This window comes from Grampus griseus, assembly GCF_964374135.1.
Source record: "Grampus griseus genome assembly, chromosome: 4".
Classification (NCBI taxonomy): Eukaryota; Metazoa; Chordata; class Mammalia; order Artiodactyla; family Delphinidae; genus Grampus; species Grampus griseus.
Window position 1 is genome coordinate 58,234,284 of NC_138997.1, and position 25,071 is coordinate 58,259,354.

General features: G+C 35.4%; 1 pseudogene across 1 annotated transcript in view; it reads left to right on the top strand.

Annotated features, from left to right (window-relative positions):
* LOC309821624 (UDP-glucuronosyltransferase 2C1-like) overlaps positions 1–23,495 on the top strand; it is a 36,764-nt pseudogene extending 13,269 nt beyond the window's left edge. The window contains exons 4-8 of the transcript in view: positions 1,364–1,453; positions 17,755–17,806; positions 17,844–17,878; positions 19,223–19,442; positions 23,215–23,495. The product of the transcript in view is annotated as a UDP-glucuronosyltransferase 2C1-like (transcript). The remainder of the gene's footprint in view (positions 1–1,363; positions 1,454–17,754; positions 17,807–17,843; positions 17,879–19,222; positions 19,443–23,214) is intronic.
* The last annotated feature ends 1,576 nt before the right edge of the window (positions 23,496–25,071 follow it).

Below are 25,071 nucleotides of genomic sequence, written 5' to 3' on the forward strand. Positions count from 1 at the left end.
GAAATTAGAACACTCCCTAACACAATGCACAAAAATAAACTCAAAATGGATTAAAGACCTAAATGTAAGGCCAGACACTATCAAACTCTTAGAGGAAAACATAGACAGAACACTCTATGACATAAATCACAGCAAGTTCCTTTTTGACCCACCACCTAGAGAAGTGGAAATAAAAACAAAAATAAACAAACAGGACCTAATGAAACGTCAAAGCTTTTGCACAGCAAATAAACCATAAACAATATGAAAAGACAACCCTCAGAATGGGAGAAAATATTTGCAAATGAAGCAACTGACAAAGAATTAATCTCTGAAATTTACAAGCAGCACATGCAGCTCAATATCAAAAAAACAAACAACCCAATCCAAAAATGGGCAGAAGACTTAAATAGACATTTCTCCAAAAAAGACATACAGATGGCCAAGAAGCACATGAAAGAATGCTCAACATCACTAATCATTAGAGAAATGCAAATCAAAACTACAATGAGATATCATCTCACACCGGTCAGAATGGCCATCATCAAAAAATCTACAAAAAATAAATGTTGGAGAGGGTGTGGAGAAAAGGGAACCCTCTTGCACTGTTGGTGGGAATGTAAATTGATACAGCCACTATGGAGAATAGTATGGAGCTTCCTTAAAAAACTAAAAATAGAACTACCATACGATCCAGCAATCCCACTCCTGGGCATATACCCTGAGAAAACCATAATTCAAAAAGAGTAATGTACCAAAATGTTCATTGCAGCTCTATTTACAATAGCCAGGACATGGAAGCAACCTAAGTGTCCATCAACAGATGAATGGATAAAGAAGATGTGGCACATATATACAATGGAATATTATTCAGCCATAAAAAGAAACGAAATTGAGTTATTTGTAGTGAGGTGGATGGATCTAGATTCTGTCATACAGAGTGAAGTAAGTCAGAAAGAGAAAAACAAATACCGTATGCTAACACATACATACGGAATCAAAAAAAAAAAGGTCATGAAGAACGAGGGGCAAGATGGGAATAAAGACACTGACCTACTAGAGAATGGACTTGAGGATATGGGGAGGGGGAAGGGTAAACTGGGACAAAGTGAGAGAGTAGCGTGAACACATATATACTACCAAACGTAAAATAGATAGCTAGTGGGAAGCAGCCGCATAGCACAGGGAGATCAGCTCGGTGCTTTGTGACCACCTAGATGTGTGGGATAGGGAAGGTGGGAGGGAGGCAGATGCAAAAGGGAAGAGATATGGGGACATATGTATATGTGTAACTGATTCACTTTGTTATAAAGCAGAAACTAACACACCATTGTAAAGCAATTATACTCCAATAAAGATGTTTAAAAAAAAAAAAGTTGCAGTTGTAGTGTTTACTCTGGGGTCAATGATCAAAAACCTCACAGAAGAAAAGTCTAATGTGATTGCATCAGCCCTTGCCCAGATTCCTCAGAAGGTCAGATAATCTTATTTTTTCAGGGACAGCTATTTTAAATTCCATGAAGATCTCCTTAAAAGCATGCTTAAAAATGCCAGAAATTTTATTGGCAATGTTAGTGTCAATTTAACTGAACTGTAAAAAAAAAGGTACTAACCGTTAAAACAGGATATTTGATTGCTGTCTTGTTTTAAACCTGGCATTACTAACAGGAAAACATATTGCAAAATTTTCTTTAAATAATAAGCTAAAACAATCATTCACTACTGTCAAATTTTCAGTCGGCTTTGTATCTACATTTTAAGGCTTCCATGTAATCTAACCTTGTTTTGTTGTGCTTATTGTTTTTTTAATCTGAGGCATACACACAAATTGCAGCTACCATGATGGAGAATAAGGGAATAGATATTCAAAAATATAGCTTTGATTTACAGAATGCCTTGGGACTCTATTTCCTTTTAATTAATGGACGTGGACCAGGCCCTGTTTGAGCCCGGAACTGACAGCTTAGATTCCTGAAATACTCCTAAATAGTGATTCTTCTATTTAAACAGTTAAAAACTATAATAATACAGTAAAAGATTTATGCAGTTCACTCTATGATGTTCCTATAAATTACAATTATTTATTGATACCATTCTAGATTATAACTGAGTGATGTTGCTTTTAAACTGCCAGGGACACCCTTTTCTCCTTACCTTTAGTTAAAATAGAGAATTAAATGTAATTTTAAGTTACAAATCATCATAATAATTTTTGTATTCATAATGAAGTTACTTTAAAATTATTTTGTGTAAGTAGTACCCATTTAAATATTTAATCCAAAAAGCATTTTCATAAAATTATTGAAAATTATTGAGTTTTCAATTGCATTAAAATGCAATGCTTATGGGTGAAAGCAGGGTAGAATAGGAAGCACAAATTTTGTTTGTCTCTCTACCAAAAAAATAATTGTGCTAGCCAAAGCTGTAGGAAGTAACTATATTGGAACTCTGGGGCCTGTCTGAGCACTTACAACTCACAGGGGACAGCTTGACTAGGAACTGTGGTTAATTTAGTAAATTTCACCCCTTTAGACTAAAAGCAACTTCAAAGCCTCCATCACTCAACCACATGTCAGGCAAAATGCCTATATTTCTGGTGTAAATTGGTGGAGCCACTGTGGGCAAAAAAGACCTTATTTTCCAGATATTGGGGTTCTGCATTCTGTTTGCTGATTACTGCCTCTGATCCTTGAGGTGTAGGCACAGAAGTTGGTGAGAGTTGTTTCAACCTTCATAAGCAGAAACAATATCCAGGAGTTTTAAAGGATCAGCACTATTTTTTTCTTTTTTTCCTTTTTTGTCCATTAGGGAGCAAGACATTGAATTAGGTCATTAAAAACAACCTCACATAGTGGAATTTGGAAAGCTATGTGCATGTCCAGGGAAAGATACTGGCTTATAAAAGAACTGAGAAGACCTAAAACTTTAAACTCAGGCTGGTTTCTGGTAAAGAGAAATACTTCAACAATCCGAAAAAAAAAAAAAATTCAAACTCTAACAAAGGGTCAATTCTGATTTCTGGAGTTAGAGCATTATAAAAATCAAATGTACAGCTCTCAACAAATATCACAAGGCATAAGAAGATAGACAAAAATATGGCTCAATCATAGGAAAAAAATAAATTGAGAGAAACTATTCCTGAGGAAGTCTGGATTTTGTGGCTGCTAGAAAAAGCCTTTAAAACCACTGCCGTAAAGATGCACTAAAAACTAAAGGGAGACAATGATAAAGAGAAAAAAATGATGTAGGAACAAAATGAAATATTGATAATGAAAAATAAATTACTAAAGAAAGGGCCAAAAAGAAATCCTGGAGATGAAAATTACAATAACTGAAATGAAAAGCTCACCTCAGGAGTTCAAAACCAGAAATGAACAGGCAAAATTATAAATAAACTTGAGGAACGAATAATTGATATTTATCAAGTTGGGGGAACAGAAAGAAAAACAAATGAAGAAAAATGAACAAAGCTTAACAAACTTCTGGGACATCATCCAGTGAATGAGCATACACATCGTGGAAGCCCCAGAAAGAGAGAAATGGGCAGAAAGGATATTTAAAGAAATAATGGCCTAAAATAGCCCAATTTAATGAAATACATAAATCTACAAAACCAAGAAGTTTAGTGAACACCAAGTAGGATAAACTCAAAGAGACCTAAACTAGGACATATTATAACCAGGTTGTTAAAAGCCAAAGATAATGAGTGAATCTTGAAAGCAGCAAGAGAGAAGGAATTCATCACCTAAAAGGTATCTTGACTATGGTGACTAGCCAATATCTCATCAGAAACTTTGGAGGCCAAAAGGCAGTAGATTGATAAATTCAAAGTCCTCAAAGACAAATTGTTAACCAAGAATGCTATATCAGGCAAAATATCCTTCAAAAATGAAGTAGAAATTAAAATATTCCAAGAAAAACAAAAGCTGAGGGACATAATTAACAGTAGACTTTCCTTGTAAAAATGCAAATGGAGTCTTTCTAATTGAAATAAAATGCTGCTGGACAGTAGGTAAAACCATATGAAGAAATAAAGGTCAGCAGTAAGGTAAAATTGCAGTAAAGGCAATTTTAAAAAGCCAGTAGTGTTGTAACCCCAATTTTTAAAAAATTTTCTCAATGATTTAAAATAAAAATTCATAAAATGAAATTATTAATTTATGTAATTAGGAGCACAATGTATAAATATGTAATTTATCACATCAATAAAGAAAGAGATAGATGGGTCTATATAAGAGCACAGTTTTTTTCATGCTATTGAAGTTAACAAATAATTGGTCAAAGAATAAGTCACAAGAGTAATTGGAAAGAGATTGTTCAAGATGGCGGAGTAGAAGGATGTGTGCTCACTCCCTCTTGGAAGAGCACCGGAATCAAAACAAACAATCATCAACAGGAAGACACTGGAACTCACCAAAAAAGATACATGGAGAACAATTACACCACAGAAGTCCACCCACTGGAGTGAAGGTACTGATCCCCATGTCAGGCTTCCCAACCTGGGGGTCCAGCAGTGGGAGGAGAAATTCCCAGAGAATCAGACTGTAAAGTCTAGTGGGATTTTATTGCAGGACTTTGACAGGACTGGGGGAAACAGAGACTCCACTCTTGGAGGACACACACAAAGTACTGTGCACATCAGGACCCAGGGAGAAGGAGCAGTGACTCCACAGGAGACTGAAGCAGACCTAACTGCTAGTGTTGGAGGGTATTCTGCAGAGGTGGGAGGTGGCAGTGGTTCACCACAGGGACAAGGACACTGGCAGCAGAAGTTCTGGGAAGTACTCTTTGGCATGAGCCTTGCCAGAGTCCACCATGAGCCCCACGAAAGAGCCTGTAGGATCCAGTCCTCAGACGCCTCAGGCCAAACAACTAACAGGGAGGGAACTCAGCCCCATGCATCAGGAGACAAATGGATTAAAGTTTTACTGAGCTCTGCTCTCCAGAGCAACACCCAGCTCTACCCACCACCAGTCCCTCCCATCAGGAAGCGTGCACAAACCACTTAGACAGCCTCATCCATCAGAAAGCAGACAGCAGAAGCAAGAAGACTACAGTCCTGTAGCCTGTGGAATGAAAACCACATTCACAGAAAGACAGACAAAATGAAAAGGCAGAAGACTATACACCAGATGAAGGAACAAAATAAAACCCCAGAAAAAAAAACTAAATGAAGCGGAGATAGGCAACCTTCCAGAAAAAGAATGCAGAATAATGATAGTGAAGATGATCCTGGACCTCAGAAAAAGAATGGAAGCAAATATCAAGATGATGCAAGAAATGTTTAACAAAAAATTAGAAGAATTAAAGAAGAAACAAACAGAGATGAACAAAGCAATAACTAAAATGAAAAATACACTAGAAGGAATCAATAGTAGAATAACTGAGGCAGAAGAACGGATAACTGACCTTGAAGACAGAATGGTAGAAATCACTGCCGTGGAACAGAATAAAGAAAAAAGAATGAAAATAAGTGAAGACAGCCTAAGAGACCTCTGGGACAACGTTAAATGTACCAACATTCACATTATAGGGGTTCCAGAAGGAGAAGAGAGAAAGAAAGCACCCAGGAAAATATTTGAAAAGTTCATAGTCAAAAACTTCCATAATTTGGGAAAGGAAATAGCCACCAAAGTCCAGGAAGCACAGAGAGTCCCAGACAGGATAAACCCAAGGAGAAACACAATGAGGCACATAGTAATCAAATTGACAAAAATTATTAAAAGCAACAAGGGAAAAGTGACAAATACCATACAAGGGAACTCCCATAAGGTTAACAGCTGATTTCTCACCAGAAACTCAGCAAGCCAGAAGGGAGTGGTATGATATATTTAAAGCAATGAAAGGGAAGAACCTACAACCAAGATTACTCTACACAGCAAGGATCTCATTCATGTTCGATAGAAATATCAAAAGCTTTACAGACAAGCAAAAGCTAAGAGAATTCAGCACCACCAAACCAGCTCTACAACAAATGCTAAAGGAACTTCTCTAAGTGGGAAACAAAAGAGAAGAAAAGGACCTACAAAAACAAACCCAAAACAATTAAGAAAATAGTCATAGGAACATACCTATCGATAATTACCTTAAACGTGAATGGATTAAATGTTCCAACCAAAAGACACAGGCTCGCTGAATGGTTACAAAAACAAGACCCATATATATGCTGTCTACAAGAGACCCACTTCAGACCTAGGGACACACACAGACTGAAAGTGAGGGAATGGAAAAGATATTCCATGCAAATGGAAATCAAAAGAAAGCTGTAGTAGTAATTCTCACATCAGATAAAATAGATTTTAAAATAAAGAATGTTACAAGAGATAAGGAAGGGCACTACATAATGACCAAAGGATCAATCCAAGAAGAAGATAAAGCAATTACAAATATATATGCACCCAAAATAGGAGCACCTCAGTACATAAGGCAAATGCTAACAGCTATAAAAGAGGAAATCATCAGTAACACAATAATAGTGGGGGATTTTAACACCTCACTTAAACCAATGGACAGATCATCCAGACAGAAAATTAATAAGGAAACAAAAACTTTAAATGACACAAAAGACCAGATGGATTAAATTGATATTTATAAGACATTCCATCCAAAAACGGCATATTACACTTTCTTCTCAAGTGCACACAGAACTTTCACCAGGAAAGATGACATCTTAGGTGACAAATCAAGCCTCAGTAAATTTAAGAAAATTGAAATCATCAAGTATCTTTTCTGATCACAATGCAATGAGATTAGAGATAAATTACAGGGAAAAAATGTAAAAAAAAAAAAAACGCATGGTGGCTAAACAATATGTTACTAAATAACCAAGAGATTACTGAAGAAATCAAAGAGGAAATCAAAAAATACCTAGAGACAAATGACAACGAAAATACAATGATCCAAAACCTAAGGATGCAGCAAAAGCAGTTCTAAGAGGGAAGTTTATAGCAAAACAATCCTACCTCAAGAAACAAGAAAAATCTCAAACAATCTAACCTTACACCTAAAGGAACTAGAGAAAGAACAAACAAAACTCAAAGTTTGTAGAAGGAAAGAAATCATAAAGTTCAGATCAGAAATAAATGAAATAGAAACAAAGGAAACAATAGCAAAGATCAATAAAACTAAAAGCTGGTTCCTTGAGAAGATAAACAAAATTGATAAACCTTTAACCAGACTCACCAAGAAAGAGAGGGAGAGGACTCAAATCAATAAAATTAGAAATGAAAAAGGAGAAGTCACAATGGACACCACAGAAATACAAAGCATAATAAGAGACTACTACAAGGAACTCTATGTCAATAAAAGGGAAACCTTGGAAGAAACGGACAAATCCTTAGAAAGGTGTAAACTTCCAAGGCTGAACCAGGAAGAAATAGAAAATATGAACAGACCTATCACAAGTAATGAAATTGAAACTGTGAATAAAAATCTTCCAACAAACAAAAGTCCAGGACCAGATGTCTTCACAGGTGAATTCTATCAAATATTTAGAGAAGAGCTAACACCCATCCTTCTCAAGCTCTTCCAAACAACTGCAGAGGAAGGAACACTCCCAAACTCATTCTATGAGGCCACCATCACCCTGATACCAAAACCAGGCAAAGATCCTCCAAAAAAAAAAAAAGAAATTAAATACTAATATCATTGATAAATATAGATGCAAAAATCCTCAACAAAGTACTAGAAAACAGAATCCCACAACACATTAAAAGGATCATACACTATGATCAAGTGGAAGTTATATGCAAGGATTCTTTAATATATGCAAATCAATCAATGTGATACACCATATTAACAAATTGAAGAATAAAAACCTTATGATCATCTCAATAGATGCAGAAAAAGCTTCTGACAAAATTCAACACCCATTTATGATAAAAACTCTCCAGAAAGTGGGCCTAGAGGGAACCTACCTCAACATAATAAAGGCCATATATGACAAACCCACAGCAAACAACATTCTCAATGGTGAAAAACTGAAAGTATTTCCTCTAAGATCAGGAACAAGACAAGGATGTCTACTCTAGCCACTTATTTTCAACATAGTTTTGGAAGTCCTAGCCATGTCAGTCAGAGAAGAAAAAGAAATAAAATGAATCCAAATTGGAAAAGAAGAAGTAAACTGTCACTGTTTGCAGATGACATGATAATATACATAGAAAATCCTAAAGATGCCACCAGAAAACTGCTAGAGCTAATCAATGAATTTGGTAAAGTAGCAGGATACAAAATTAATGCACAGAAATCTCTTGCATTCCTATACACTAACAATGAAAGATCAGAAAAAGAAATTATGGAAACAATCTCATTCACCATTGCAACAAAAAGAATAAAATACCTAGGAATAAATCTACCTAAGGAGGTAAAAGACTTGTACTCAGAAAACTATAAGACACTGTTGAAAGAAATCAAAGATAACAAAAAGAAATGGAGAGATATAGCATGTTATTGGATTGGAAGAATCAATATTGTGAAAATGACTATACTACCCAAAGCAATCTACAGAGTCAATGCAATCCCTAACAAATTACCAATGGTATTTTTTTACAGAACTAGAACAAAAATCTGAAAATTTGTATGGAGACACAAAACCCTGAATAGCCAAAACAATCTTGAGGGAAAAACTGGAGCTGGAGGAATCAGACTCCCTGACTTCAGACTATACTACAAAGCTATAGTAATCAAGAGAGTATGTTGCTGGCACAAAAACAGAAATATAGATCAATGGAACAGGATAGAAAGCCCAGAGATAAACCCACGCACCTATGGTCAACTAATCTATGACAAAGGAGGCAAGGTTATACAATGTATATAAGATAGTCTCTTCAATAAGCAGTGCTGGGAAAACTGGACAGCTACTTGTAAAAGAATGAAATTAGAACACTCCCTAACACCATACACAAAAATAAACTCAAAATGGATTAAAGACCTAAATGTAAGACCGGACACTATAAAACTCTTAAAGGAAAACGTAGGAAGAATGTTCCTTGACATAAATCACAGCAAGATCTTTTTTGACACACCTCCTAGAGCAATGGAAATAAAAACAGAAATAAACAAATGAAACAATACATTTGGACCTAATGAAACTTGAAAGCTTTTGCACAGCGAAGGAAACTATGAACAAGATGAAAAGACAACACTCAGAATGGGAGAAAATATTTGCAAATGAATCAACAGACAAAGGATTAATCTCCAAAATACATAAACAGCTCATGTAGCTCAGTAACAAAAAAACCAAACAACCCAATCCAAAAATGGGCAGAAGACCTAAATAGACATTTCTCCAAAGAAGACATACAGATGGCCAAGAAGCACATGAAAAGCTGCTCAACATCACTAATTATTAGAGAAATACAAATCAAAACTACAATGAGGTATCACCTCACACCAGTTAGAATGGGCATCATCAGAAAATCTGCAAACAACAAATGCTGGAGAGGGTGTGGAGAAAAGGGGACCCTCTTGCACTGTTAGTGGGAATGTAAATTGATACAGCCACTATGGAGAACAGTATGGAGGTTCCTTGAAAAACTAAAAAGAGAACTACCATATGACCCAGCAATCCCACTACTGGGCATATACCCAGAGAAAACCATAATTCAAAAAGACACATGCGGGCTTCCCTGGTGGTGCAGTGGTTGAGAGTCCGCCTCGATGCAGGGGACGTGGGTTCGTGCCCCGGTCCGGGAAGATCCCACATGCCGCGGAGCGGCTGGGCCCGTGAGCCATGGCTGCTGAGCCTGTGCGTCCGGAGCCCGTGCTCCGCAACGGGAGAGGCCACAACAGTGAGAGGCCCGCGTACTGCAAAAAAAAAAAAAAAAAAGAAGACACATGCACTCCAAAGTTCATTGCAACACTATTTACAATAACCAGGTCATGGAAGCAACCTAAATGCCCACTGACAGATGAATGGATAAAGAAGATGTGGTACATATATACAGTGGAATATTACTCAGCCATAAAAAGGAATGAAATTGGGTCATATGTAGGTACATGGATGGACCTCGAGACTGTCATACAAAGTGAGGTAAGTCAGAAAGAGAAAAACAAATATCGTATATTAATGCATATATGTGGAAGCTAGAAAAATGGTAAAGATGATTCAGTTTGCAAGGCATAAATAGAGACACAGATGTAGAGAACAAATGTATGGACATGGGGGCAAGGGGTGGTAGGATGAATTGGGAGATTAGGATTGACATATATACACTAATATGTATAAAATAGATAACTAATAAGAAACTGCTGTATAAAATAAATAAATAAAATTCAAGAATAAAAAAAAAAACCTTAAAAAAAATCAAGTGTACCATACTAATGTTAGATGCTAGTAATAGCAGAAATTGGATGTGGGGTTTATGGAAATTCTGCAATTTTTCTGTAAATGTAAAAGTATTGTAAAATATAAACTTTTAAAAAATCTGGAAAGAAAAGTAATTGGAAATTTTTTTTTGGCAGTACGCAGCCCTCTCACTGTTGTGGCCTCTCCCGTTGTGGAGCACAGGCTCCGGACACGCAGGCTCAGCAGCCATGGCTCATGGGCCCAGCCGCTCCGCGGCATGTGGGATCCTCCCGGACCGGGGCACGAACCTGTGTCCCCTGCATCGACAGGCGGACTCTCAACCACTGCGCCACCAGGGAAGCCCCCAGAAAATTTTTTTTTTTTGATGAATGAAAACACAACAGTCCAAATCAATAGATGTGGAGAAGCAGGACTCAGAGAGGAATTTATAGGTGCAAGTGCCTACATTAAATAAGAAGAAAGATCTAAAAATCAATATACTAATATTATACTTTAAAGAACTATAAAAAGAAGGCAAACTAAACCAAAATATAGCAGAAGGAAAAAAAATGGAGTTAGAGCAGAGATAAACAAAACAAACAAACAAACAAAAAAAAAACAAGAGAAAATCAATAATACCTAAACCTGGTTCTTTGAAAAGGTCAGCAAAATTATCAAACTTTTAGCTAAACTGCCAAAGAGAAAAAGAAAAAAAGTAGATGCAAATAATTTTAAAATGAGAAATGAACCTAGGGAGATTACTAAAGGCTTTTCAAAAATAAAAAGTTTATAAGAGGATATGAAGAAGTTGTAGCCAAGATGGGAGAAGACGAATACCCCAGCTTACCTCTTAGCACAGTGAGACAGATAGGGGGGAAGAAGAAGTGGTATAGTCAAGACTCATAGCACCAAGGGAGCAAATTAGCAAAGACTGTCCCCAAGGAGTGCATAGTCCTAACTCCTGGTTAGGCTCCCCAGACCAGGGCTCCAGCACCAGGAAGCCATGCCCCCAAAACAATGGCCTTAAAGGCCAGTGGAGAGTACTTTCAGCAGAGCTAATGGCTCATAGTAATCAATCTACCACAACAAGAGGACACAGGCAGCCCAAATACAGGTACCCCTAGAGCATCTAAGTCTGGTGACCGGATGAGGGTGCACTGCTTGGATGGATAGGATGTCTAATACAAAAGGCCACTTTTACAAGATCAGGAAATGTAACCAACCTTCAGATACATAAAAATAAAAACTGCAAGTTGGGTGAAATAAGGCAACAGAGGAATATGTTGCAAATGAAGCAACAACATAAAACCCCAGAAAAAGAACTAAGTGAAGTGGACATAGGCAATCTACCCCACAGAGAGTTCAAGGTAATGATTGTAAAGATGTTCAGAAAAACTGGGGAGAAGATTAAATAAACAGAGTGCGAAGGTAGAAGTTTTTAGCAAAAAATTAGAAAATATAAATAAGAACAAAACAAAGATGAACAATACAATAACTGAAATGATAAATACACCAGAAAGAATCAACAGTAGATTAGATGATACAGAGACATCGATCAGCGAGCTGAAAGACAAAGTAGTGGAAATCATTGAAGTTGAACAGAAAAAAGAATAAAAAGAAAGAAGACAGTTTAAGAGACTTCTGTGACAACATCAAGCATATTAACATTTGCATTATAGGTCTCCCAGAGGGAGAAGAGAGGCAGAAAGGGGCAGAGAACATATTTGAAGACATAATAGCTATAATTCCCTAACTTGGGAAAGGAAACAGTCATCTAGTTGTAGGAAGCAGAGCCAATCCCACACAGGATCAACCCAAAGAAGACCACACCAAGACACATTGTAATTAAAATGGCAAAAATTAAGAGAAAATTTTAAAAGCAGCAAGGGAAAAGGAACAAGTTACTTACAAGGATACTCCCATAAGCCTATTGGCTAACTTTTCAGCAGAAACACTGCAGACCTGAAGGGAGTGGCACAATATATAATATTTAAAATGATGAAAGGGGAAAACCTACTACCAGGAATACTCTCACCAACAAGGCTCTCATTCATGTTTGATGGAGAGATCAAAAGTTTTACAAGCAAGCAAAAGTTAAAGAGTTCAGCACCACCAAACCAGGTGTACAAGAAATGTTAAGGGGACTTTTCTAAGTGAGAGAGAAAAGGTCACAACTAGAAACAGGAAAATCACAAAAGGAAAAATTGGTAAAGGCAAATATATAGTAAAGTTAGTAAATCAGCCAGATATAAAGCTAGAAGGAAGGTTAGAACACAAAAGTAATACAATCATGTATACTCATAATAAGTAGTTAAGAGATACATGAAACTAAAAGGTTTAAAATATGATGTCAAAAATAGTAAGTGTGGTGAGGAAAGTAAAAATGCAAGGTTGTTAAAATGCACTTGAACTTAAGAGATCAGCAACTTAAAATAATCTTGTATTTTCACATATATATGTATGTATTTTGCTAAATACAGTGTGGGGAATAAGACAATAACTATACAATAGTTTTACATGTTGTAACTAGACTTATCGTGATGATATTTTGAGAGGTATAGAAATACCAAATAGCTATATTGTGTAACAGGAACTAACATAGTGTTGTAGGTTAGTTATACTTCAAAACAGAAAAGAAAAAACAACCTCATGGAAAAATAGATCAGATTTGTGGTTACCAGAGGCAGGGGACTGGGGAAAGGACAATTGGAGGAAGGTGGTTAAAAGGTTCAAACTTCCAGTTATATGATAAATGAGTACTAGGAGTGCAATATATATCATAAACACTGCTGTATGTTATATATGAAAATTGTTGAGAGTAAATCTTGAGGTCTCATGTGAAGAAATTTTTTTCTATTTCTTTAATTTTGTACCTACATAAGATGATGGATATTCACTTATTCACTTATCACTTATTGTGATAATCACTTCATAATGTATGTAAGTAAAATTATAATGCTATACAACTTAAACTTAGTGCCGTATGTCAATTATATATCAACAAAACTGAAAGAAAAAAAAGAGGATATTATCAAAACTTGCACAACAAAAATTAGACAGCCTGGAATACGTGGATAAATACCTTGAAAAACTCAATTTACTTACACTGACTAAACAAGAAATAGAGTATTTCAACAGACCTATATCAAATTAAGAGACTGAAATAGTAATCAAAAACCTACCAAAAAGGAAAAGTCCTGGAGAGATAGCATCACTGGCAAATTCTATCAAACATTTATATAATTAAGTAATCCTTTTCAAATATTCCAAAAAAGTGAAAAGAAGGAAACATTATATAATGCTGTGAGGCTAGATTTACCTGATATGAAAGCCTGTGTATTGCCGAAACCTGCTTTCAGTTTCAAGGTTCGTTGGACTCACCAGCAAAATACCCACTCGTCTCACACAACTGAACAGATTTAATTAATTTCTTTAATAGAAGATGATTTAACTTAATTTCAATATACAATCATTAGAAGGGGATGAATAAAAGTATTAGAAAGACATAACAGAGTATACATCACCAGATTGGGCTGACATCTTCATCCAGATTCAAACAGCAGCTGGGAAATCCCGAGTAACAGCAATCTGGAGTCCCAGCTGGGAAGGGTCCCAGGCGGTGCGTCCACCTCAGGGGTGAAACTTCAAATTGTAGTTCTGGGGGCTTCCGTTTATAATTCCAGGCCACAAACTGATGTCATCAGTTTGCATGCAAAAATGCAGCTCTGGTTCAACTGTAACAATGCTGTTGATTTCACCATATGAGTCACAAGATTTTCTAGACCCCAGGGGACTGGCCAGGTCCCCAGGGCTCAAGAAATTCCAAGACCCACTCCCTTTCTTATTGTACTTGCTGCTTGACTTGTTAGTAAGAATTGTTAGGTGTGCAAGCAGGCCTGCAGTCCAGGCAGGATCACAAGTCAGTCAGAGGCCTTCTTTTGCCTCTGAAGCCTAAACAAGACTACTTTACTAGTTTTCCCAACAGCCAGATAAAGACACCACAAAATAAAATTACAGACCATGATCATTTCTAAATATGGACATTAAAATACTCAAGAAAAGATTTGCAGATCAAATCCACTAGAATATTGAAAGGAGTATTCACCATAGTAAAATGATACTTATTCTATTTTTGCAAAGCTGGTTCAGCAAATGTAAATCAATCCATGTAATACAGCACATGAATATAATGAAGGGAAAAACAAACAAACAAATGATCATTTTAACTTACACAGAAAAGGAAGTTGAGAAAATCCAACATTCTTTTGATGAAAACTCTCAAGAAATTTAGGAATAGAGGGAGAAGTCCTCAATATGATACAGGATACTTTTGAAAAACCCACAGCTTATGTCATACTCAGTGGTGTAAACTGAAAGCTTTCTTCCTAAGATCAGGAACAATACAAAGTTGTATTGTTTCACTGTTGCTATTTAACCTTATACCAGAAGTTCTAGCATAGGAATGACACAGGAAAAAGAAATAAAAATGCATCCACATTGGAATGAGAGAGGTAAAGCAATGTGTATTTGCAGATGACGTGATACTATACATAGAAAATCTCAAAGAATTCACAAAAAACTACTAAGGATAATAACCAAACTTAACTAAGGTGCATAATACAAGATTAACAGGCAAAAATCAGTTTTTTTCATACACACAGCGTCAGTGAACACTCTGAACATGAAATTTTTAAACTTCCACTTACTAGAGCAACAAAACAAATTAAATACTTAAGAATAAATCTAACCAAGGAGGTAAAACATTTGCATGATGAGAACCACAAAATATTATTATTATTATTATTATTACTGTGCTGCGTGGCATGCAGGATCTTAGTTCCCCAACCAGGGATTGAACCTATGCCTACTGCAGTGGAAGCTCAGGGCCCTAACCACTGGACAGCCAGGGAATTCCCCACAAAACATTATTGCTGCAAGAAATTAAAGGACACCTAAATACGTGGAAACTCATCCTATGTATGTTCATGATAGGAATACTTAACATGGTTAAGATGTCAACACTATCCAAAACTATCTACAGATTTAATGCAATGCCTATCAAAACTCTAACAGCATTTTTGTAGAAATAAAAAATCCACTCCTCAACCTCACATGGAACTACAAGAACCACAAATAGACGAAACAATCCTGAAAAACAGCAAAGTTAAAGGACTCACACTTTCAAACACTGAAGTTAGAAATTTACTATGAACCTACAGTAAATTAACAGTGTAGTAATGGGAAAAGGGCAGACATATAAACCAATGGAATAGAAGACAAAGTAGAAATTAACCCTCACACGTATGGGCAATTGATTTTCAACAAGGATGCAAGACGATTCAGTGGGGAAAGGACAATCTTCTCAACAAATAGTGCTTGTAAAATCTTGATATCCACATGCAAAGGAATAAAGTTGGACACTTACCTTAAAAAAACTCAAAATGGATCAGAGACAAACTTTAGAAGTAAAAACATAATACTTTTACAAGAAAATCCTAAGGGAAAACTTCATCACATTGTATTTTGCTATGATTTCATAGGTATGACACCAAAAGCACAAACAATAAAAGTAAATAAATTGGACTTCATCAAATGCAGAACTTTGTGCATCAAAAGATACTATCAAGAAAGTGAAATACAATATACAGATTGGGAGACAATCTTTGCAAATCACGTATCTGATAAGGAACTAATGTGCACAATACACAAAGAACTCCTATAACTCAACAACAAAAAACCAATTGAAAAATGGGAAAGTACTTGAATAGATACTTCTCAAAATAAGATACACAAATGGTCAAAAAGTACATGCAAAGATGCTCAAAATCATTAATCATTAAGGAAATGCAAATCGAAGAACCACTTCACACATTAAGATGGCTATTATAAAAAGTAAATAAAAGGAAAATAGCAAGGGTTGGTGTGAATGTGGAGAAATAGGACCTCGTGCGTTACAATTCTGTTACCGAATGCAAGTTCGTATACCTGATGCAGTTAGTCCAGACAAACCAAAACATAGGAGTTTGGAGCAGAGAAAGGTTTACTGCAAGTCCACAAAGGAGGTGGGTGGCTTGTGCCCAGAAAGCCCTGAACTCTCCAAAGGGTTTCAACAAAGCACTTTTAAAGGCAAGGTAAGAGAGGTATGTGGTTAGTTGTTGCAAACTTCTTGGTGTAGGACAGTACTTTGTTCTTGCCACTCTCCAAGTAGGTCAGGTCATGATGTTCCTGTAAACCTCCAACAAGACAAATATTATTTTCTGTTCTGCAACTTTTATCTCTATATTAATGGACTCTTAAAGGTCAGAGCCTTGAGAATAGGCTATCCTGTACATTTTAGGCTGTAGGCAACATTATTTTACAAAAGGTACAGAGCCAGCATGACCAACACAGGAAACAGAACAGAAAGGTTAAAGTAAAAGAAACAGATCTAATGTGAAATCAGATTTGTTCTTCTCTATTATACTCATAAGAATGCAAAATGATGTATCTGCTCTGAAAAACATTTTACTTGTTCTTCACTAAGTTAAACATAGAGCTGTTATATGCCCCGGTAATTCTAATCCTGACTATTTATGAAGAGAAATTGAAATCAGGGACTCAAACAGATATTTGTACAACAATGGTCACAGCAACATTGTTCACAATACCAGAATGAATAGATAAAGAAAATGTGATATATACACAAAATGGAATATTATTCAGCCTTAAAAAGAAAGGAAATTCTGATATGTTAAAATATACATGAACCTTGAAGACATAATGCTAAGTGAAATAATGTTGTCAGAAGACAAATACTGTATGATTCCACTTATATCAGATACCTAGATTAGACAAATTCATGGAGACAGAAAGATAGAGGTACCAGGGGCTAGGGAGTGGGGGGAATAGGGAGTTATTGCTTAATGATACAGAGTTTATGTAGGGAAGATGAAAACATTTGGGGTATAGATAGTGCTTATCGTTACACACCACTGTGGATGTATTTAGTGCCACCAGATTCTATAATTACAATACTTTAAATGATAGACATCATTATGTATATTTTACTATAATAAAAAAGGAAATACTTGATTCTAAGTTACTACCAAGTATATAACAAAGATCAAAGCACTAACAATTTCTTAGTGACGTAAATCACATTCCTTCCCTTTGCCTCTGAAAACTTTGTTTCAAAATCCATTTTACCAGAATGGCCTAGTAATACCAATATACACTTGTTTCAGATACAGATTGTCTTTTATCTTCATCTACAAGTTAGAATTAACCTGATGATGATAGCCTATCGACTAGGATTATTGCAAGCATTTGAAAACACTGTTGTGGTGTCAAAGGTTTAAAAACATTCATTACTTAATCACTTAGGACCTCAGTTTGCTTGTGTATTACCTGGAGTCATCAAACCTGATTAATTCTAAGTTAACTGCCTCCTTCTGATGGGATGTGATTCTAAAAGTTTTCTAATAGAGTAAATGCACTTGTCTTAGCAGGTTCTGTGGAGATACACAGGAAAAGGAACCAGAAACACTAGGAGCAAATAATAGCTCCTATTGCTCCTAGGAGCTCCTAGGAGCAATAGGAGCTATATGGATGGATTCCACAGAATGATCTTGGGTAAGACCAAAGAGAAGCAAAATTAAATAATTTTGCTTAATTACGAATGAGGAATAATCTGAATGATTACTCAATAACAGATAAATTGTATTCAAAATAAGAAAAAAAACTTAATTTCTTCTTCACATTTCTTCTGGAGCTTGTTAAAGAAAAACTTATTCATGACACTTGTTAAAGACTGTAAGGCACACTTTAGCCAAGACCACCATGATAAGTACAGTAACTACTGCAATGGACTTTTACAGTAAGACAGAGAGATTGGACTAAACTGCATGCAGAAAGAAAAGTGGGAAATTTATAACCAAAGTGCAGAGAGGGAGGTCAGTGGATGGAAAATCACTAGAAGAAACATCAGGGTCAAGGGAGGACGCTGGCAAAACTAACCTAATCCGATTCTTGTTGACAGCAGGCCAGGGTGATCAGCCATCACTTGGGGGATGGTGAAAGAGGAAGCAGCAGCTCAAAAGAGTGATCAGGTATCAGTACTGGGAGAATCTAGCTAAACTGACTTTAGAAGGATGGTTGCTAAAATTGGGCAATGCAGAGATAAACAAAAAGCCCCCAAATCAGGGTCTACTTGAAAAGAGAGTTCAGAGGAGCCTGACTAGAGTTTGGTCAAATATGGAATCTTTGTCAAGCACTAACATAAATATGGTATTTATAATTCTTCCATTTATGATACAATCTCTCCCTCCTCAGAATCAGAGCCAAAGAAAGTACCTTTACATCAGGCTATCATTATCTTTTGTATAGAATATTGCAACACCCTCCTGGCTTTCTGTATCCATTATCTTCCTCGTCTCTTCACTTTTCCCACAGTAGCTATTTGAAAAAAAAATCTGATAAGCCATTTCACCATCTACAATATTATAAATGGTTCAAATTACTTATTACCAATTCAAAACCCAATTTTTAAAACAGAGTACTACATGAACTTGCCCAGGTCGATCTTTCTAGCCTGTTATGCCAACATTCTCACATTGAAACCCTGCACATCTCAACTCCCTTTCCCTATTAAAGCAAGCGTTTGTTTTCTTAAAACCCTCCATTCCTTTTTATTAAAGTATTCTCACCCCAGCAACTGTCCAACGTCAAGTGCTCTCCATCGGTTAACTCTGCACAAACTTTTCACAGGTGTGGAATGACTTAATTGCTGGAATTACTAATTGCTGCTTAGCCTGGAATAATTAATTGCTGCTTTCTTTAGAGCCTATAGGAATTTATATATGGCCTCATGGCACAGAATTATGCAGAAGATGCTACCTAATTGAATTAATGATTTATAAAGGTGTCATGATTTTCTGTATCTGAAACTCTTACTAATGATATATATTTTATTTTTAGGTCATCCCAAAGCCAGAACTTTTATTACTCACTGTGGAACCAATGGGATCTATGAAGCTATTTACCACAGGGTCCCTATGGTGGTAATTCCCCTGTTTGGTGATCAGCATGATAATATTGCTCATATAAAAGCCAAAGGGGCAGCTGTTGAATTAAATTTGCACATAATTACGAGTTCCAATCTCCTTAACACTTTGAACACAGTTATTAACAACCCTTCCTGAGTATAGACTATATTCTTTTCTGAGAAGCCTCAGTATTTTAAAAGGAGTAAATTGTCTCATTCAGTTAAATTGATTACTTTTACATAATCACCAGGACATAACTAACATCAAATATGATTGTCTTACACTTCTCAAATTCTATGAAAGTATTTAGATTCACCTACTGTTACTGGGTAATAGATTACAACCTGAAAGAAATACTAAATTTATTTAAAGAAACTAAGCTGCTGTTAAAGAGACACAAATATTTTTATTAATAATACTTATTGTTTATCTCTTAAAAATGCAGATGTTAACACTATAAAGAATTTAGACAGTATTAAAAAAGCATAGAGAAATAAAAGTGAAAAATCACTTAACTCTCCACATGCAGCTATAACCATCAGTATAGAAATATTACTTTAGGTATTTCCTCGTGCTAATTTATAACTAGAAAAAAAAGATAGAAATACTTTTATAAAAATAGGATCATTCTACTTGTTAATTAAAAACATCCTATATTGGTATATTTTAATTGAAAACAAGAGAAAGACAGTGAAGTAAACAGTGTGAGACAGTGAGATCCAAATGGAGACATAGAAGACCCCAGCCTCCCTGTCCCCTGACAAAGATCGACAATTAGACACGACAGTACCCATAAACAAAAACATCTCTGGGAGAGCTCTAAAGTCCACTTAAGGAATTTTAGCAACACTGTGGAACTAAAAAATCCTGAGAATAATCACAAAAAAACAGAATGAAGACAGCTTCATTTTACCCATATCATCCCATTTCCAAGCCAGCATTACTCAACACCAAGAGGGAACTTCCCAGCTAGAAAGAGTTTCTCAACAGGAAAGGGTGAGTCGAGTGACCAGGTTCTAAAGCCTTTTGGGGCACAGAAATTGAAACACAAATCCTAAATTGTAGCTACTACAAAGCTACAGATCTTCTAAAAGTATGGTACTGGCATAAAAACAGACACATAGACCAATGGACAGGATTGAGTGTCCAAAAGTAAACCCTCACATATAAGGTAAAACAATAGTTAACAAGAGAGTCAAGAATACTCAATAAGAAAACAGTTGTGTCTTCAATAAATGGTGCTGGGGAACCTAGATAATCTCATATAGGAGAATGAAATTGGACCCCTATCTTACCTCACTTACAAAGATTAACTAGAAATGGATTAAAAACTTAAACATAAGACCTGAAACCATACAACTCCTAGAAGAAAATATAGGGAAAAAAAAGCTCCTTGACAAGGGTCTTTGTAACAATATTTTGGATATGCCAACGACAGCACAAGGAACAAATACAAGAATCAACAAGTGGGCTACATCAAATTTAAAAGCTCCTGCACAGCAAAAGAAATGATCTACAAAATGAAAGAAAACGTACAAAATGGGAGAAAATATTTGCAAATTAGATATCTGATAAGGTTAAAATACAAAATATATAAAAACTCATATAACTCAAGTAAAGAAAAATTTAAAAATTAGTAGAGTTACTAAATAAACATTTTTCCAAAGAAGATGTACAAATGGCCAACAGATACATGAAAGGGGGGTTGACATCAGTAAGCATCAGAAAATGCAAATCAAAACCACAATGAAATATCACCTCATACCTATTAGAATGGCCATGAACGAAAGAAAAGGTATAACAAATGTTGGTGAGGAAGTGAAGAAGGGTGTTGGTAGGAATGTAAATTGCTGTAACCACTATGGAAAATAGGATGGCGCTTCCTCCAAAAATTTAAAATAGAACTACTACATCATTCAGCAATGCCACTTTGGGGTATACATCTAAAGGAAATTACAACGGAATATGGAAGAGATACCTGCATTTCTATGTTCATTGTAGCGTTATTCATAACAACTAAGATATAAAAACAACCTAATTATCCATCAATGGATAAATGGATAAAGAAGATGTGGTATATGTATGTAAAGAAATATTATTCAGCAAAGAGAAAGAAGGAAATCCTGCCAATTTGTGTAATATGGCATTGTTCTAAGTGAAATAAGTCAGGCAGAGAAAGTCAAATACTATATGATATCACTTATATGTGTAATCTAAAAAGTCAAATTCATAGAAACTGAAAGCAGGTTGGTGGTAACTAGAGTCTAGGGGTTTGGGAAGTGAAGAGATGTTGGTCAAAGGGTACAAACTTTTAGTTTGAAGTGAATAAGTTATAGGGATATTTGTACTGCATGGTGATTAGCTGTGATTATAAATAAGTAAAAATATTCTCAACAGCAAGTGATTATATTTATCATTTTAGTGTATTTCAAATAAATCAAATATATTCTTGGAAAAAAATAAGCTATATTAAAATTAAAAGAATTGCCACGGTTGGAGAGATTTTTTTAATATTAGATAAATTCTTACTAAAATTTTCCTATAATTCTATGCACAAATATTTACATTAGAGTTTAGAATAATTACTTTTTAAATATTTCCAATTTTGGTCAATATAGAATGACTTTTCACTATGAAGTCACTTATAAACTTCCCATTCATGTCACCTAAACATCACATCTTAATTTTTGTTTGCTGTATTATCATTATAACATGTTCAAAACTTACAATGTACACATTTTGTCCATGACCAAAATTTCGAATAACATTTAACCTTAGTTTTGTATTTATATGGATTTAATGATGCACTTTCTTTTTATTGCAGTCTCTCTATTCCTGGAGGATTTTCTTTTCATTAATTTTTTATCTGACAGATATTTTGTTTTTGGGTCTTAGAGGGTTTCTTGTTGCTATTTCCTTGTTTCCTTGAGATATATTCAGAAGTATTTATTCCTTAAATTCTTGGTATTAAGAAAGGCCTTTTTTTTTTTTAAACCAAAGAGCAACAAGGATTTGATGTTTTTCTGATTTACCGTTCCCTTCCTCAGAACTTTCTACATGCTCTTCCACTATCTTCTACAATTTAATGTTCTATATTCTCCATCAATGATGACTGCACTTCAGTGTGGGAGAATAACCTTCCTCCTTCAACTCTTTCACAGATACAAGGAAATCCTTTTTCTAAATCAGCCATTCAAAACCTTAAACCAAACCTTGGTCTGGTCTTTGTTCCATGACAGAAGTTAGAAGGGTTAGTGTTCTAGCTATTGCCATTGTTCTATCTCAACACTGGCACTTGCATCCCTCTGTAGATTGAAGCAAAGAGTCCAGCATCTACTCACTTTCAGGCCCACTTCTTGCCCAGACGGTCACGTGAAACTTATTGGTTTCATCTGGAATGTCAGGGCCATGAAAATCACAGACTGAAAACATTTCCTGTTACTATTGAAGACTAGCTCCTTGCTAACACTGACACTCCAGACAGAACCTGGGGAAGGGCAGAGTGGTGGGGGGAAGGGTTCCTTTTTCATAAACTTTCCCCTCATTGCTGCTTCTTGTCACTATCATGTTCCCAATACTACACTCATCAAATGAAACCAAATTCTGTATTCTCAACCTACATATTCTACATTCTTATTTCTGAACTTTCAAAATGCTATTTCCAGTTAGAAATTCTTTTCTCCCCTGCCTCCAATCATTACTGAGACTATGAAACATCCAACAAATTCCAGCTGATAGGCCACTATATCTAGAAATATCTCAAGAGGAAACAAACTTTCATATGCATTCTGACTCTTGGTGATATCATTTATGACACAACTTATTATATAATTATGTAATATACTTTTAATAATATATAACAGTTTTAGGTATATCATGTCCTTAACAAATTTTTCAAGTTGCTATCTGTATATTCAATTTTAGCTATAAAGAGAATGCTATAAAGTTAGCAAGAATTCACCATGATCAGCCTATGAAGCCTCTGGAATGAGCAGTTCTTCTGGATTGAGTTTATCATGTGCCATAAAGGAGTCAAACACCTTTGGCCAGCCATCCACAACTACACCTAGTACCAGTACAATTCTTTTTATGTGATTGGGTTCCTCCTAGCATGCGTGGCAACTTTTATATTCCTGATCACTAAATGTTGCCTGTTTTGTTGCTGGAAGTTTGGTAAAACTGCGAAGAAGAAAAAGAGAGAGTAGTTTTTTTTTAACAGTTCGGCTGGAAACTTTGGTAGGATCCATCTGAATTAACCCAGCCACTGATTAGAATAGATTCCTCTCCTACTTCCCCAGGTTCTTGTCCATTCCTCAGCTTATCAAGTCACAGATCAAAGACTCACCCCAAAAATATGCCACATGATTCAGAATTAAGGTTTAAATTAATCTGTTCTTTAAAAGACAATATAAACAATTAAACACATGGAAGTTATTACCATTAAAGCCTCAGTGCTTTGTTTCTTTCTTTCAGTTCAACCAAATGAGATGCTGTTTGAGACCTTAGGAACATAATGATTAATTCTATTTTCAGTACTGCTCATGTTGACTATTTCCTAAATAACATCGTTTTGGGTCCAGTGTATGAGAATTATTGCGTATTATCTAAAGGAACTAGACAAGAAGTAATGTAAAATATTACTCTAGCCAGAGCTGCCCTTCTGGTCAGGAAGATCAGGAAACTGTCAGGGTTTCTAATCTGCTGTAAAGCAGATTTTACACCATCAATTTCCTTTCACATGACACGTCAGACTTTGTCCCTCTTGGAATACAAAACACTATTTTTGGTCTTTGATTTGAAGATTTCCCTTCATTTGGATATTAATAATGATAGTACTTCATTTGTATTGTAACACTTCGTGGCTTCAGAGAACTAGCTGATTATCATATGTTAGCATGGTTGATGATATGATGGAGCAGAAGTAAATGATTGGAATTTCATTCCTACCCTTTTAAATTAATTTAAAAGTTTATTTAATTCTTTCCTACATTAATTTTACTTACAATGTACATATTTGAAAAGAAGAAGCAAATTACTTAAGAGCTACTCTGCAAATACTTTGGGAAGAAAATGTATTTCTCAGAAATGCTATTTTCTATGGGTATGATTTCTCCATCAGAAACTCAAGAGTTTGCCCATTTCTTCCTTTTCCTTTGTCCCATCACTTCCCCTGGTCCTCTCATGAACTGTACTGGGACAGCTATAATAAGCACAAGTACCTAGGCTTCTTATTAACTAGCATCAGTCAGAAATCTGCAGTAAACATGAAGACACAAGTTCAATTTTAATAAAAATAAAGAATATATTTTCCTTTCTTTTCTAAAAAGTCTATCTTCCATTATGTTTGCCAGTGTTTTGCCCTTGAGGTCAAAATATTATTTAACTGTGATGGTATTACATAGTAGTAACCAAGTTCATTAAATGATTTACCACAGAGTTTGAAATTTATAACTCAAGTTTAAGAGGCCTAAAATTATAGCTCTATCTTAGAATAGTTATAAATCATTTGGGCAATTATCTTCTTTGTTACAGGAATAGTGGCACAAATAAGAACAAGATAAAGATGAATTTATTCTTAGGTGTGGAATTAACTATAAAGAGATATACAAAAAAAGATATTTTCTCAATTTTATGAGGTTTTGAGATAATTAACTAATTATAATGCTTTAAGGTACATATTTTGAAAAATGTAAACACAATGCTACCTTGTTTACAATCTAATTAATGTAATCGAAGCAATAATTTACCATAGTGCTAAATCATTTATTCTGGCAATAAGAT